Here is a 17,955-nt window from a genome sequence, read left to right as displayed (position 1 = left end):
TTGGCATGCTGTATTACGGGGGTACCCTGCAGGCAGTACATAGCGCTTACAGGTCTGTAATTAGGACACACATAGTAGTGACAGGGTGCCCACCATTGCCAGAATTAGTAAAGTCTTATTGTAATACGCAATTATTAATGTGGAGTATTAAGAAAACAAGCAATAAAACTGTGCCGCGCCTTCACTTACTGCTAGTGTCAAACTGCTTGGGGTCATAATGATCTTTAGGATATCAATCCTATGAATAGAACATGGCCATTCTGGACCTGTGGGTCTCCTGGCAGAGCCCTCAATGTTTTTATAGTAGCATTAACATTCATGAATATTCATAAGAGCAAAGACAATTATTCATCTTCTGCAGACGTGATAAAATTGTAGACTACACTTTATGAAAGTAGGAATTCGACCTGCCGGTAATTGTATTTCCAGGAGTCCATCATGACAGCACTACAGGACGTTGCCCTATTGGCCGCCATAGGGACAGGAAGACCGGTTAAATGGCCCCTCTCTCCACCCACTCGCCAGAGTTTTTCCAACTACTACACCAGGATGGCTACAACCCTATTTTACTTATAGGGATAATAACAGACACGTTAATTTGCACCAGTCAGAAATTTAATAAAAAGGGAGGGATTGTAAGGGTGCTGTCATGATGGACTCCTGGAAATACAATTACCAGTAGGTCTAATTCCTGCTTTCCAGTATGTCCCTCATTACAGCACCACAGGAGGAACACCAAATTATAATGCTCAGGGCAAGACTACGGATTGGAGGTATTTCCGTCAAAAACTAAGATCCGTATCGGACAGAACGTCCAATCTATAGTGTCTGCAAAAGGTATGACAGTTCGACCAAGGCTTCTCTTCTTTCTGCCCAAGAGGAAGAGACCGCTCTTGTAGAATGCGCTTTTATGCCCAGGGGAGCACAGAGTCCTTGGGAACTGTAGGCTTCTTGAATGGTAATCTTTATCCATCTTGCTAGAGAGCTTTTTGAAGCACTTTCCTTTATTTTTTCCGCCATAAAAGGACAAATACATTTTTATCTTGTCTCCAGGGAGATGTAACTTCCAAGTAATAGAGAACAGCACGTCTAACGTCCAGGGAATTGTACCTTTGTTCCTGCTGATCTATTGGATCGTTATAAAAAGGCAAAATTATTTCCTGACCTCTGTGAACAGTCGCCACTTTAGGGTTAAAGGATGGGTTTAGTTTTGGAACAATTTTGTCCTCCCGGATCTTTAAGTAAGGTTCGATGATGGAAAGAGATTGAATTTCTCCAATCCTTCTTGCCAATGTAATGTCGACTAAAAAAACAAAAACCTGTTTTTAAAGTTAATGGGCTCAAAAGGGAGAATCACAAAAGAGCCATCAAGACTAGATTTGGGTCCAAAGAAGATACTGGCCTTTTAAGGGATGGTTTTAATTTAGAAACAGCCTGTGTAAATCTTTTGATCCACCTGTGTTCAGCTGGGGGGGTGTTGAAAAAGTTACTCCGAGCCGAAATTTGTACTATTGGGGTACTAGGACGAAGTGCCTTTTTGAACCCAGCTTGAAGAAAATCTAGGATTTTTGCTATGTTAGGCGAAAAGCGGTCTGGACTAGATGTTTGAAGTTACCTCCTTATGGCTTAAAGAGGCTCTGTCACCATATTATAAGTGCCCTATATTGTACATGATGTGATCAGCGCTGTATTGTAGATTACAGCAGTGTTTTTTATTTAGAAAAATGATAATTTTTGATGGAGTTATGACCTATATTAGCATTATGCTAATTATTAGCATTAACACTTCTCCCCATTCATTTACACAGCACATAGCGATATAGCTATATCACTATGTGCAGCCACATAAACACACTATAACGTTACTGCAGTGTCCTGACAATGAGTAGACATTACCTCCAGCCAGGACGTGATGTGTATTCAGAATCCTGACACTTCACTAACACAATCCCGACACTACAGCACAGCAAGCGTAATCTCACGAGATTACGCTGTAAACTGTCATTTCAAACGAGATTACGCTTGCTGTGCTGTAGTGTCGGGATTGTGCTAACGAAGTGTCAGGATTCATGTCCCGGTGATGGGACAATGCATCTACTCCTACCAGGTTGCCTCTGGAGTTGAGGCAGGGGGGGGGGGGGGAAGAATAATAATTAAAAAAAAAAAAAAAAAATCTACCTGAGCATTTTGTTTTGTGGCAAATGGATCCACTTGAGGAAGACCCTATTTCTGGGTTAGAGATAGAAAGTTTTTAGTTCAAAGACTATTGCCCTGGATCTATGTTCTTCTGGCTCAGAAAGTCGGCGGACATATTTTCTGTGCCCTTTAAGTGGACTGCTGATACGGACAGGCCACTTTTCTCTGTCCAGCTGAAAATTTGGGCAGAGAGAGCCTGAGATCAGCTTGTTCCCCCTTGGAGTTATAGAAAGGATACTGCTGTGATGTGGTCTGTCAATTTCCTTATATGTTTACCTTTTACTATTGGAAGGGCTTGCTTGAGGGTTTTCCAAACTGCTCTCAGTTCCCTGTAGTCCAAAGACATTTTTCCTATTTAGGAGACCAGACGTCTCAGAAGTCCTGGTCTTAAATTATATACCCCTAACCATGTTTGCTGGCGTCTGTGGTGACTACGATGCATGGAAACTTCCATGGAACTCCCCTGTTTAGGGACACCCACCAGAGGAGGGATGTTTTCACTGACTCGGGAATCAACATCTTTGAGTTTACGGACTCCTGTTTGTGATCCCACTGGGTTAGAATTAGATCTTGTAAATTCCGAGAATGGAACTGGCACCACAAGATAGATTGGATACAAGGAGTCATCAATCCTAGGATCCAGATCCCCTCTCTTAACGAACAGCTGTTCTTCCTCAAAAACGTCATCTAGTTTTGTAGGTGATACTTTTTTTTCTCTCTGGTAGAAAGGACTATTGAAGGGAGTCATCCAATAGTACTCCTACGAATATTATTTGAGTTTGTGGAGAAAGGTTTGATTTTTCTAAATTTATCAACCAACTCAAGCTTTGTAGAAGGGTCAGGACTTGGGTTTGTTGGATTCCTCGGATAAATGTGGCATCTGCCACCAGAAGAAAGTCATCTAGATATGGGATGATAATCACATCTTGCTTCCTTAGGAACGCCATCATTTCTGCAATAATCTTTGTAAACACACTGGGGGCTGATAAGATTATGAGAGGGGGAGACACAAATTGGTAGTGAAGGATGGATGTGGGCCATCCTGCATTGCGAATCTGAGATACTTTTGATATAAAAGGGTGGATTGGGATGTGATAGTAAGCATCCTTTAGATCTATTGTGCACTTAGATGCCCCTTGATTTATTCGTGGAGTTGTAGTTCGGATAGACTCCAGCTTGAACTTTCGATACTTTACCCCTTTGTTCAGGAGAAATTGCCTTCATACGTAGCAGTTTCTGGGTATCGCTGATGAGGACCTGTTGAAGATCTCTGGATTTGTATGAATTCTATCCGTAGTACCCAAGGATTCTGGGTTATTTTGGTCCATTCAGAATGAAAGTGTAGGAGATCCCTCCCTCCCCCACCACACTCCGGACCTCGTTTTGTGGACTGGAAAGAATTGTTGGGGTTGAGAAGAAACACTCGACCTGTTCCTCCTTTGGGGTAACCCCAGCTACCAGACTTCCTTTTAACTCTATAGATCGGTTGTTGCGAAACCTCCAAAATTGAGGTGTATTTTTTGGTTTCTTTTTATCAGAAGCGTTCAACATATTGTCAAGGAGTGGTCTGAACATCAAGGCTCCCGAGAAAGGAATAGGACACAGTTTATTTTTTTTATTTTATATCCCCCGACCAGGTCTTGAGCCACAACCCTCTTCTAGCGGAGTTGGATAGGGCCCCATTTCTGGCCAAAAAACCTGACTGACTCAGCAGATGAGTCTGCCAAAAAACCTGTTGCCATTAAGAGGAAGAGACTCCAGTATGTCATCTCTGGAGATTAATCATCAAATGACTTTCCAATTGATTTAGCCATATAAACATGGCTCTTGCAACAGATGTAGCTGCAATATTGGTTGAGATTAGGGCGGAAGAAGATTCCCACTTTCTTTTTAGAAGACAGTCTGCCATGCAGTCCATAAGATCCTTTAGCTATGAGGAATCGTCAAAAGGGATTGGGTTTTTTTTTTTTTGCTACAGGGATGTCTACTTTGAGAATTTCATCCCTGACCTTTTTGTCTTCAGCATCAAAGAGAAGTCTATTTTTAAATTCTCGTGAAATAAAATACTCTTTTCCAAATCTTCCCATTCTGAAAATATCATTTTCAAGAGGTTTTCATTTATAGGAAAAATGTTCCTTTCTGTAAGGCCTCCAAACATCTCGTCCTGAATGGAACAGGGCTGATCCTCTTCCTGAAGACCCATGGTTTCCCCAAGTGCTTGTAACAGGGTATCTAAAATTTCTGATGAGAAATAAAACTTATTTTCTTGTCTGGATAAAGATGAAGGTATGGGTTCTTCACCCTCTTCCAGTTCACCTTTCGATAAATAGAAGCATTCCTGGTCAGAGTCTGATTGTAGAGAAGGATGGCACCATTTCTGCTCCACTTCTATCCTAGGTCTCTTTGCCTGGGACATCGATGGATTTCCTTGAGGTGGTGCAAGTGAGGCTACCGACTTTCACTTCCACCCGTATTATTGTCCGGAGTTCAGATATTAAAAAAGGTTGTTCCTCCTTCAACCACTTTACTATGCAATCTTGGCATAATTTTTTCGATTGCACATCTTGCAAATTTTTCCCGCAGGTGGTGCATTTTCTACATTTCTTTTTTTAGAAATAGCTGCTTCAGAGAAGGATCTTTAACCTTAAAAAAAAAAAAAAAGAGAGGAGGGGAGGGGAGGAATGGAGGTAAAGAACTCTGTAACAGCCTATGAGAGTACCTTATCTCCAATGGAGGGACTCACATGACCCTGGGATACATCCGCATGATCATAACCGATATGAGAGTCTTAAATAAGGATTTGGAGATATGTATTAGTAAATACTAATAAGCCATCGCTTTCTTACCTGTGCGGATCCCTTAAATAGCCGGGAAGATAGGAATTTCCCTCCCCCCCAAGATGGCTGCAGACCGGAAGTGGATTGGCCTCACTTCCGGTGACGCTGCCGCCTATACAGAATGACGGCGCGTCAACCGACAATGTAGGGCGTACAACGTTTCCGGATAGGGGAAAGACCCGTTACCTGGTCTTCTCCAAAATGGCTGCGCACTCCAGCCACATCAGAGCTCCGTAACAGCCATCGAATTCTCCCGACCACGGTTGCCTAGGATCCTGCTTAGGTCCCCGCATTGTATGGATGTATTCTGGTTAGCAACCGGGGTTGGAGACCTAAGGGACGTCTCCCGTGTGAGGTGTTAGCCTGGTCAATGTAACAGGGAAAGGAAGGAGAAGCCTGGCTCCCCGATCTCGCCCCTTACCTCATTCTTTTTTCTTTCAGGTAGCGGAATCTCTCTGCACCTGTCCACTGTAGGGACCGGAAGACCACTAGCGAATGGGTAGGGGGAGGGCCCTCTGTCTTCCTGACCCTATAGAGGTCAATAGGGCAACTTCCTGTGGTGCTGTCATGAGGGACGTACTGGAAAATACAGTAATATATTTAGGGAGACTGCAATACCCCAAGATCATAAAACTGAACCCACTTAGAGAACCGTGAGAAAGTAAGAAGTTTTCCCGATGATACATTTTATGGTCGGATATGCAGTAAAGGCCGATCAGTTTTGGTCCGACCGCGGAGAACACTACAAATACAGGCTCCTGAAAATCACTGCACTGTCAGTAAGGTTTTTTTTTTTTTTTAGGAAATTTTTTTTTTCAGTGACAGCTGTAAAGAAAGCAACCAGCCCTCTATCATCTCTGTAGTAAAATGCTGGAGAAGAATGCTCCTAAGATTAGGGTTACACATGGATAACACGGAGTCACAACAGTTGCATGTAGTTGATGCTTCTGTTCTCCAACCTCAGCCAATCAGAGCCTAAAGTGGTCAGGGGGATTTCTTATGTATATGGCCAACTGTACCAGCTAGAACCTAGATTCTGAATGTGTGATACATGTAGCCCAGGGGGCACACGCCAAGTCTCTAGGACAGGGGTAAACAACCTGGTGAGGCAATCTACTGTAATAAAGACGTAAGCTACTGTATAGGCATACATCATACCCATTGGGTCCTATGCTGGATTCCTTCATATGCAATAGCGTAGTCGACTACGCTATTCCAAACAGTTAAAAAAAAAGCTGTATGGGCTTGTACTGGTCCGATAGTTGCCAAAGGGACACTTTTTGGCATCCTAAATGTCGGGAGCCCTATGGATACATTAGATGCATACGCAGCGTAAATAGCACCCCATTAGCTTGTATAGAGGAGAGAAGAAGGTGTCAGTCAGTATAGTAAACAAAAACACAGCGGTTTCCTGTGGACTATTAGGCCTCATTCACACGGCAGGGTTTCCCGGCCGGGTGCCGGCCGTTCATAAATCGGCCGGCACCCGGCTGCATTAGGAATGATAGACCCCTAATGGGGCTATTCACACGACAGATTTTTTGACGGCCGGGAAATCCGGCCGTCAAAAAATAGGACATGCTCTATCTTCGCCCGGGTACCCGGCCGCCCGGCTCCCATAGAAGTCTATGGGGCCGGGTATTACACGGCCATCACCGGAATGTGTTCCGAGTGATGGCCGGGTTTCCCGGCGCTTGCGCTCTATCTCCTCCTCCTCACAGCGCAGAGTGCATGTGAGGAGGAGGAGTTGATGCCATTCTGGCTCCCTTCCCCTGCTTGTTAAAAGCACCCTGGCCCGGCGACACCTTCGATGGCGCCACTAGTAGCAGCAGCAGCTGCGGCTGCTGCTACTGTAGCGACGCCACTATAGCAGAGCGGGGAGGTATCTCCCCGCTCTGCTATGTGCTAGCCGCACTTTAGCTCCTTGAAGGAGCGGAATCCCCGTGTTTTCGGGGATTCCGCTCCTGGACAGAGCGCTTGATGTCTCTGTCCATATCTGGGCAGTGACATCAGGGGAAACTCCTGAAGCGGAATCCCCGAACACATGGGGATTCCCCTTCAGGAGCTGCCGCTGATGTCACTGTTCGGATCTGCCCGGCTCGGCACGGATGCATAACTTTATGCAAACCGGCAGGGCAAAATGGCCGATTTTACCGGCCGACACTCGGGCTCGGGAACGACCCGGTCGTGTGAATCCCGCCTTAGGTAGGGAGACACAGAGCGGAAACGCTGCATAAAAGTACACTGCATATCCATCCAGGAAACCGCAGGGAACTCCGCATTAAATTGTGGTGCAGTTTTTTGGGTTGCATGTCCACTGCGAAAATACTGTAGGAATAAAAAAAAAAAGTTTATACTTACCACCCACATGTTGTCAAGGTGACGCATCCCTTTGTTCTGAGTGCAGCCCGGCCTCCTGGGATGACTCTGTAGTCAATGTGACTGCTGCAGCTTTGGATTGACACAGCAGTAACATGGGCTGACGTGTCATCCCAGGAGGCCGGGCTGCGCTCAGAACAGAGGGTCGCGTCACTATCACTATGGCGGGGATAAGTATAAATGTTATCAAATCTCTTTTGCTATTTCTGCGCCAGAAATTGCAGCGTTTCCCCTTCAAAAGTCGCAACACATGGCTCTTTGTTGCGGGTTTTATCTCCTCATTGAATTCAAAAGGGATAAACCAGCAACAGAAGAGGAGCTTTTCCACAGCATAAAACGGACAAGCGCGGATTAAAAAAACAAACAAACGCACAGCAGGTAAATTTATGAAGGGTTTTTCTCCATATTTGTGTGTGTGTGTGTGTGTGTGTGTGTGTGTGTGTGTGTGTGTGTGTGTGTGTGTGTGTGTGTGTGTGTGATGAGATTTTTCAAATCCACACGGATGCTACTGTAATACTCTGCGGATTTTCCATGTATGCGCTGCTTTAGTCAAAAACTTGTGGAACTAAGGCATCAGTGATCTACTCCACACTTGATCTAGATGTACTAGTTGCCTACCTAGGCTGTGGAGTACTTACTTGGTCCTGTGTAGCAGTGTATGGTCATAGCTTTGGGGGTACTTTCATGTGATTATTTTTTTTTTAGGTAGGGGGTACTGAACATAGGAACATTGAAAAACACTGAGCTAGCCTAGAGCATAGAAAAACAAAATCATGGCGACCTTAGGAGCCAGTTAGACCGCTTTAGGTACCAGTGCCTTGTTTTATTGCCTGTGAAAAGGAACTTTCATAGACCTCAACGCAAGCCAATACAAAACGGTAGAACATTTCTATGTACATTGGATACCTGGCTTCTATAATTTGTTCAACCCTGGCCTAGATATAGCACTTTAGATTCACTTCGTTCCACGTTTTTATAGAGGATATTACACTTAAACTGGATCTAACTAAGGCTATGTTCACACCACATAGATTACGGTGTACTTGGCATACGTCGGGGCTATACAATCAATGCATAGGTTAGGAGACTTTCCCGGTATATACTGTGAAGGTACACCGCAAATGTGGTGTAAACATAGCCCTAGAGTATATGGACATCTTTAAAGAGGGTACCCTGCTCTACACCCCCCTCTATTAGTCAGAGCAGAGTGCCACTGCAAAGAGCAACTGGCACCTTGGAGAACTCGGGGCAACCAGGTGTCTCATAGTTGCTGACTGTTTTTAACGGGCGCTGTGTAATACAAAATTTTCACACACACAGATGACTAAAGATGCTCACTGGTAGTTCCTGTAACTAGACCGCCAATGGTCAGCTCGGTGTTAGGGAGCTGGCAGCAGAAACGGGGGTGGGGGGGGGGGGTTTGTTCGGGAGCGACCACCATTTAAAAATTTTATCTGGTGACGAACGGTACAGAACACCATCGATCCCAAATAAACCGGACTGACGCTATAGACCGCTCAACAAGTCAATTCTAATTCGCTTCCTCTTAGATGGAATTATAGAACGGTCTGAGTGGATTTGCAACTGGAGAAGAAATAATAATGTGCAGCCCCACACAAAACAAGCAGGATCACGTATGCAGTTGTGAACAAGATTCCAGCGTGCGGATAACACAGAAGCCTCCGCCTCTTGTGTCTCCATAATAAACAGAGGAAAGCACTGGGACACCGCAGCTAATTATTGCTTCACTTCCCACATGCTACATTCCAGAGACATCTGACGCAGAAGGAGACGTCTCATCGCTTACTGGAAGAAAGTACTGTCACTGAACTTCCAGAAATTGTTTCCAGAGAGAGAGAGAGAGAGAGAATGTAAAAAATTTAATAAAATGCCAGAACGACACTGAGAAGAGACAGGATTGTTCTCATGTCAAATCCTAAATACCGTACTACTGCAATATATTACACACATTCATAGTCAGGCAGATGATGCCAGTGAGAGGAGAAATCGGTTTTATATTATTTTACACAAAATAGCGGTCAGCACCATAATCTGAGGGACAGCTACTTTGAATTCAGTGCAGTTATCATCCTTGTTCAATGACCATTACCCATCTCCATACATGGCAACGCCTAGTAATATGCCCCTATGAAAAATCTACCCATTAGGGGGTCAGAATGATAATCTGCGCATTTATGGTTGCCAAACAACTGATAGAAATAAACAGAAATTAAGTTGCATCCTATAATATTGTTTAAAACAAAATTAACAAAAAGGGTGCAGCTTTAGAATATACAACCCATCAAAATTCTGCACCCATCATATTACTTTTGGGGCTTTCTGGGGAGGGGAATATTAAAAAAAAAAAAAAACATGTCCTGGACCTCTCATCTAGAAAGTATTCTGTGCATGGAAGTGATTATCCCTTCAACTCTTCATTATTTGCCAACCAGCTAAACTTTCGCCACATTTATCACAGCTGTATACCACTTTTCCTTAAATCTTGAGTCACTTGACCCCTGTTCTTGAACTCCTTTATTTGTCTATTATAATTTGTATCCAAAAAATAAATAAACCCCTCCTCCAAAAAACACACCCCACTTATTATTATTCTCTATAGACCATAATGTTGTAAATCTTTCCGTTTGGACAGTTTCCAGCTAGGATTCCAACACACAAAGGACCAATGAATTCCTGAGCTGCAGACAGGATGACAAATACATGTCCAAAAATATTAAATTTGCAGCAATGTCCCTTTAAACTAGCATTAAAGGCGTTGTCCCAGAATCTACAATTATCACCTATCCACAGGATAGTTGATAGTTGTCTGAGTGTCCCTGCCACTGGGACCCACGCCAATTGCGAGATCGGGTGGTGTCCAAAACCCTATTCCTCCTACACAGCTGAAAGGAGACACTGAGTGGAGCGGCAGTTGAGCCATGTCTATAGCACTGAAGTGCTGTCCCCGGCTGTTTCCGTCAGTCCTATAGACTTTAGCTCCTCCTCACTGAGGGGGTGGTTAGAGGAGGAGCAGGACACCCAGTCTCACGATCGGCGGGGATCCCAACGATCAGACAATTATCACCTATCCTGTAGGTGAGCATTGTCGATTCTGGGAATACCTTTTAATGACAACGGACCAGTGACAGATTATCAAATATTTTGGATCAGGTGGTCCTAGTAAAGTATATAAATGTAATGGTAAAGAAAATGACCTTTCACAATGAGCGGAGTTAAAAAAAAAAATATATATATATATAATATATCTTTACATATATTTTATAGCTACTCAGTCTTAGATTGGTCATAGAAATTAAATGAGTATTCCCAAATCAGACATTAATCGTATATCCACAAAAAACTGCTTAATGAGTTCTCAGTTTGGGCTACACCTTTTCATAGTGAATGCTCCGGAGACAAACTGGTTATGGGGTACTGCGGTTGGGGTTCTCAAACAGATCGTATTACCACGGAAATTATACATGCGGGCTTTCCGAGTAATGCCCCAAAAAAATATATAGCCTCCATCAAACCCAATGGGTGTCCATTCTTTACAATGAATATGGGTGGTCTGGATATAAGGAGGTTTCTAAGCAGGACTTTGAAAACACTTCGGGCATGTTCACACGGAGTGTTTTCAGATGTTTTTCGGGCCGTAAACATCCCGAAAAACCATCTGGAAAAAAAAAAAAAAAAAAAAAGCGGAAGCAGAACGCCTCCAAACATCTGCCCATTGATTTCAATGGGAAAAAACTGCGCTCTGTTCCGACGGGCCGTTTTCAAAAATGTGCAGGTCACTTCAGTAGTTTTTTATAGACTATTCAAAACTGCTCCAAAAAGAGCCGTAAAAGACGTGAGTGGCTTAAAAAAAAAGTCTGAAAATCAGGAGCTGTTCCCTCTTGAAAACCGCTCGGAATTTTCAGCCGTTTTTGACTCAGCGTGTGAACATACCCTTAGGGTAAGGCCTCAGGGAGTGTAATGGATGCAATGCAAAATCATGGGTCATAAAATGTGTATTCATTAAATGCCCGCACGATTTTGAAGGTAGACAGGCTTTTTACCCACAACCACCCGTGGCCATTAACTAGCAACCAGACAGCCGTGCAACGGTCAAACGCATTGCGGCCTCGTAAATGCCATTCCTTAATGGCCTTACCCCAAAAGTCACCGGGAACATGAAAATATTAATTTGGCCAACAAAGGTGTACTCTATTAGTAGGAGACACATGAACACACAGAAATGGAGGAAAATCTCCAGAAGGGGAAAAGGTAGTCACCCGCATGCTGCATCTGTGGTTACGAAGCAGTAACCCAAACATATTTAGCCCACTGCTAAGCAAACAATATGGACTAACAAAAATTATACATTGTGAAGTCTGAAAAAGATCTGTAGTGTATATAGTTAGGTTTTCGAGTTTCCCATTAAAAACGCAGCATCTCACAAACAGGCCTTTAAATATTTCATCACATCCCCAACATGACAGAACTACCGGTTAAGACAAAATAACCCGAAAGTTCAACAAGTCAGGCAAACCAATTAAAATTCTTCACGTATCTCCTTTCAAATATTGACTTTTCATTTAAATTACCAGGAATTTGATACTTTCAAGAAAAGTTCACTTGTCAAAAAAAGTTACATTTTTGGAAATACCAATTAGTAAATTGCATGATGAGAAATTATAACAAAAATGAAGCTCTAGTGTGAATTCAGTCACAGAAATCCACTGCACAGAGCGTTTTTTTTGCTGCACATATTGATGCGGTTTTTCCCGCAGCAGATTTACCTGCGGATTTAGTGTCAAGCATCGACTATAGCAAACTTTATGTGCCCCTGCGGATTAAGAGTTTTACTGTATTTCGCTGCATAATCGCTGTAAAAACTGCACCAAAACTCATCTATTGCAGAATTAATGCTCCCCATTCAAGTAAAACGGGCCAGACCCGCAGCTTCTCTGCAAGGTACCCGCAGCATAAATGGACATGCTGCAGAATTGAAGTCGCACTGCAGAACACTCACCGAACGATTTTCTATGACTTTTCCACTCCGTGTGGCTGAGACTTGCTAAATCTTATTCACTTTTCTGCTACTGTAAATGCTGTGGAATTTCCGCACAGAATTCCATTGTAGAAGTCCTGCAGCATTTACGCTGTGTGGGAACCCGGTCTTAAAGGGAACCCATTACCTGCCCTCACAATGAAAGCAGCGTAAAGTAGTGACAGACACCCCGATTTCAGCAATCTGTCACTCATGTGCTAACGTTAAGCCATTTTGTAGACTTTGGCCTCATGCAGACGACCGAAGCCATGTGAATGGCCGACCACAATTAACAGATTGTGCACACATTGAATTCAATGAGCCCGGACGGCAAACCAGGACCATATAATGACTTTCTTTTTGCGGTCTGGGTTTCCGGCCAATGCACGGACCATGGAAACCACTGTCATGTGCATGGGGCCCGTAGAAATCAATGGTTCCGAAATTCACCCGATTTGCAGGTGAATTGCGGCCGCAAAACACGTTTGTGTGCATGAGGCCTTAGGGTCCTATTACATGGCCCGACGTGGACGGCTCATTGATCGGCGCATCTTTAACATGGAGCAATGATTGCTTACATGTAGGGACGAGCGATCGTTACTCTGATGGCTCCTCCCCATGTATTTCCATCATGTCGGCAGCACATCTCCCGGTATACACAGGGAGATGTGCTGCTTACAATGATGATTTTTTTTAAAACAGAAAAATAATCATTTCAAAACAAAAATTACAGATTTGAAAGAAATCTTACAAAAGTAAATAAAAATTGTTTAACCGTTGTCATTTAATGAAGGTATATTTTTACCCCTTTAAAAAAATTCTCCATGCCTGGACTATTATGTCAGCAGCTCCGAGCAGATGCCACGCAGCACGTGACTTGGCCAGTGCACAGCAATAGCTGCAATACTGCGATCAGGCTTTTTATTTCCCTCAACACAATGTAACTTCTTAGCCCATTCACACAAGTTTTTGCCCCAGGAATAATTTGGGACCTTCCCTATACACCGTGACAGTCACATGCGTAAGCACATTATGGTAGGAGCCACTCTTCGGCTGCGTTTCAAAAGGAAGATTTTTAGGCACAAAAGAAAACTCTAAGTAGCCCAATGTTATATTATAAAATTCCCATATTAAATTTTACCTATGCTGAGATTTTTCAGCAATTTGGTTTACATTGAAGTCATGGACTATCAACATCTATCGGAATGACTGGAAGACAATAAATTGTAATAGAAAAACACATCAGGACTCATACGCAGCAGAGCGGTGTGAGTAAAGCCTGTACTGTAGCACACGCAGTCCCTATGGGTTCCATACTGCAGAGCTGTGGACACGATGTGCCGCCATATGGTACTTCCATACAGGAATGTATTATGGTGGTATTCTCCCATAGAACGATGGCATCAAGGGGAGAACATCTCTAATAAGGACAGCCAATGGAACATGGTGCAACTTTTTTCTGTCGGAATTCAATAGAGGAAAAAAAAAAAAACGCTGTATGAAATTGTAGACACAGTTGGGCCTATAGTCTATGGTTGCCGCTTTACAGTTTCGTACAAATCAGAGGTTGCACGGGGCCGTAATACAGCCGTGTGCAGGAGGTCTATTTTCCGCTTTCCTGGCGATGCTGTAAGTGTACCTCCACTTTTACTTCTCTTCAGGCAAGTCATTGAGTCAGGTCAAAAGACGAAGAAAAAAAAAAACGTTAGACCCTGAATAAGTTGAACTTTGTGTCATGGCGACATTTTGTAGCCATGCAGGCCAACATTTACATGTTTTATGTGATGCGAGCTCCTTATTTGCATACTCACAATGCTTTTTTTTCTTTCATAAATGCCAAAGGCTTATTTGAAAAAACAGGCCCCAATCATGCAAATGAAGAGGATTTGACTGAAAATATTAAAATAACTAAGACACAAGGAGTGCATATTAGGGTCTTAAAGGTCGTGTCTGCATTGTCGTAGGTTCAGCACTAGTTATTAGACAACTGCATATACAGAAATTACCTAATAAACCTAAGAAATTAATATCCACAACAGTCTTCCTCACAGGCGAACATAAAAAAGCGCAATAAGGTCGATTTGCAGGGCAATTTGAGGGGACTTTGCCCTACACATCCGTCCACGGACAGCAGCCTGTATTCTGCCTCATACACGCCAGTCTATTGTAATACAGCCAGTGCTTAGTCGTAGGACAGTGGTATGGGAATTTACTATTGGACAGCTCCCATTCAGAAGAGGAGCGATTCCAGTAAGAGAATTAGGGAACTGCTGCATACACTTCAGATATTCATTTTTAATGAGGGTATTTTCCTTTATCTTTTCAAAAGGTGGGTATTTTCCTTTGTTGACTGTTGCCCCCAGATTCCATTTTAGAAGATTCAATTTGACAGTATGGAGTAAGGAATGTGATAAATAGCGCAAGAGACCAAAATTAAAGATATCTATGGAACTCACCTTCCAGCATGCGACAAAAGTGTTTCTATAGGTGGTCGGTGTTATCAGGACACGCGATGGTTATCCCATTGTGCTCAGAAGGGCATCCTACGGCCTCCCGGTTACTATGATCATAACAGACATTGGACCACCACAAATCCCTACATAATGGCACAATCATAACATCACATTTGTTAGCTCCAATACCTGGAAACCATTGCATCTTCATTATTGGATAGACTATATATGGTCAGCTATAGGGTAGCCAGAATTTCATTCCAAGACCCTCACTACTTACATATAAAAAAGGGGGCAGGGGCAGGTTTTGCAGAGACCCTGGGAAAGCTCTTTAATCTTGCACCAGGCATTGTTCACAGTTAGATCCCCTGCTGATCAGTGAAAGTCCCTCCGCCAACCCCCAGCGCTTCACCCTGGTACATGTACAGACAGACAACAGGCACCCAGGACTTACCAGGACATACAGCAGCAGCACAGACAAAAACAAACAACTTCTCTGCAACTTCCTTCATTCAGAGCCAAAGATCCCAGCGGCAGCAGCAGACGCAGCCCTCCCCCACAATGTGAGAGGCAGGGGGGTGATTGCTGCCTCCCCCCTCCTTTTCCTCCTCCACTGACATGTGAAAACCTCAGACAGCCTTTAACTTCAGACCCCTGGCTGTAGAGTAACCCTCTCCTGGCCAGCTGACCTCTAGTCTAGACACATAGGACACCGGCTACAGGCTCCCAACCGCCACCTCAAGGCTGCAGGTAGTGCCCTTCTTAATCACGAGACATGGCACATGCCTGGAAGTTGTAGAACACAAAATGCTGCATAATACAGAACTGACTGCACTAATCTATAGAAAGCAGCGTGCATCAGCGGGATATATAGATATATATATATATATATATCACAGAGATCACTGCATGATGCGATATATACTAATCATACAAACCAATAGGTCCAGAGACAAAATTTAAAAGGGGTTGTCCTGGGACAACATGCTATATTATGGTATATGCACCTTCTAGATGGGGTCTATTACTGGGACACCCTGTATTTCAGATGAAGCACTGGAGAGAGGGTCTCCTATTCAGGCAGACTCAATGCAACAATGTATTACATGTTACCCAAATATACCCATTTGAGTAGGCACCATGTAATACTAAATTTTCCCTACAGAAGCCACTTATTGCCAGGGCCACTGTGACTACCTGAAGTGTCCTGATCTGCTTTCAAGTTAGAGGGTAACGGGACCCCCTTTATAGCCCAGAGAAGATCTCTCTCTGGTGGACCTGGCACATCTGTGTATTAACATGGACAACCCATTTGATTTTAGCGTGACAGCATGGAAATGTATTTCCCCTATAGCAAGGACTTCCCCCGGTAATAGTAGGGTTAGCTGTAGGATCGGTTCCTACCAATGGAAGATTTTGTTCACTTTGTCACAACAGTTTAAGCACTTGCTTTAAATGAGTCGTTGCGGAGTAACATTACTCTCCAAGAACATACTGTGGTAATGCAGATATAGGAGATTTATGACAAGAGGGGCAGGAAAAATCCGGAACTGTAAAAGGGGCATGTGTTTGGCAATCTGAAGAGTCCTGGTCAATAAAAAGGCACATCAAACATTGTATCCGTAGACATTTAATATTGTTACAATTGTCTCATTTGTTTGTAAGATGTTGGGTCAGTTGAAATAATCATCCACCGATGATTTTTTTTTTAAATAATATATATATATACATACATACATACACACACACACACACACACACACATATACACTATATTACATCTTTAGAATAAAATGATCTATGGCAGAAAAGAGCAATACAGCAAAGGGCTCTGTTCCCAGGAAATGAAAAAAAGTATGTGTCACATTACAGGGACATGCTGTACACAAAGACACAATAAACAAAGTGACTGTCATGTCCTGTATACACAGCAATGAGTAATGTCTGCACATACAAAGCACGGTAGTGGCTGCTAGATCTGCAGAATACACAATAAGTCATGTACACACACACATATACATACACACAGAGCACACACTGCAGACAAAACTCACCAGAGCAGCAACTTTGTAATGATCCAACGTGCTGGAGTCTGTGAAGCCGGGGAGGGGAGAGCAGTCACTTCACAGGAATCCACCAATAACCTGGGGATTTGTAAATTTCCAAGCTCACTGGTGATTTAAAGGGGGATTCCAGCAGTAGTAAAAACAGCGAGGATAAAGAGCCGTGTTCTTTTGGGTGGAACCTGCTGGATGATATATGTGAAGGAGGGCTGCTGAGAGACCCCGGTGAGCTGCTAGTTGGGGGGCTGCGGGGACCCCGGGGAAGCTCCTAGCACAGCGCCGCACTCCGCAGTAGGAATGTGAGGAATGATGGAATTCTCTTCCTGGCAGGTGGGCAGCGCACTAGTCGCTGATTGGTCGTGTCGGGTGAGGTCAGCATATATTACCATAATGAGGGCGTGACGTCACGCACTAGGCAGCAGCAGGTAGAATAGGGAGTGTATGAGGCAGGAGAAGGAAAGTGAGTGTGAGGTGGACAAAACGACAACATACAGAGCTGTGAGGCGACAACAGCAATAATAAATGTATATACAGGACGGAGGATGTCATGTCTGCTTCGTACATTCAGATACTGCAGCAGCCCCATGCAAAACAGCAGATAACACGTTATGGGTACAGACAATGCAGTAAGGTTACATGCAGTCCTATGTAAAACCACATCATAATGACTATCTTGGCCCCATCTATCGAATATATATATATGGAAAATACGTCATTCTGCTCAGACGGGGCGTTTTTTTTATGCCTCGTTTTCCAAAAAGGCATGTAAAAAGACACTCGCGAAAAAGAAGTGCATGTCACTTCTTGAGACATTTTTGGAGCCAATTTCCATAGACTATAGACAAACAGCTCCAAAAACGGCCGTCAAACACGCAGCGAAAAACGCGAGTATGATTAAAAAACGCCTGAAAATCAGGAGCTGTTTTCCCTTGAAAACCGCTCCGTATTTTCAGAAGTTTTTGGGTAAGCGTGTGAACATACCCCAAGGATAT

The 17,955-nt window shown here is 43.5% G+C and overlaps 1 protein-coding gene across 2 annotated transcripts in view; it reads right to left on the bottom strand.

The window, feature by feature from the left end:
* Nucleotides 1-17,266, bottom strand: part of VGLL4 (vestigial like family member 4) — a 98,773-nt gene extending 81,507 nt beyond the window's left edge. The window contains exons 1-2 of one of the 2 annotated variants that reach the window (XM_075833847.1): nt 16,955-17,266; nt 14,904-15,043 (exon numbers count right to left, since the gene is read on the bottom strand). The gene's annotated coding sequence lies outside the window, so the exon portion shown is untranslated. The remainder of the gene's footprint in view (nt 1-14,903; nt 15,044-16,954) is intronic. The other variant, XM_075833846.1, reaches the window with a different exon arrangement.
* Nucleotides 17,267-17,955: the final 689 nt, after the last annotated feature.

Source organism: Rhinoderma darwinii, chromosome 7 (genome assembly GCF_050947455.1).
Source record: "Rhinoderma darwinii isolate aRhiDar2 chromosome 7, aRhiDar2.hap1, whole genome shotgun sequence".
Lineage (NCBI taxonomy): Eukaryota > Metazoa > Chordata > Amphibia > Anura > Rhinodermatidae > Rhinoderma > Rhinoderma darwinii.
Note: the sequence above shows the minus strand (reverse complement) of the source record. Positions and strands in the feature narration are given on the sequence as shown.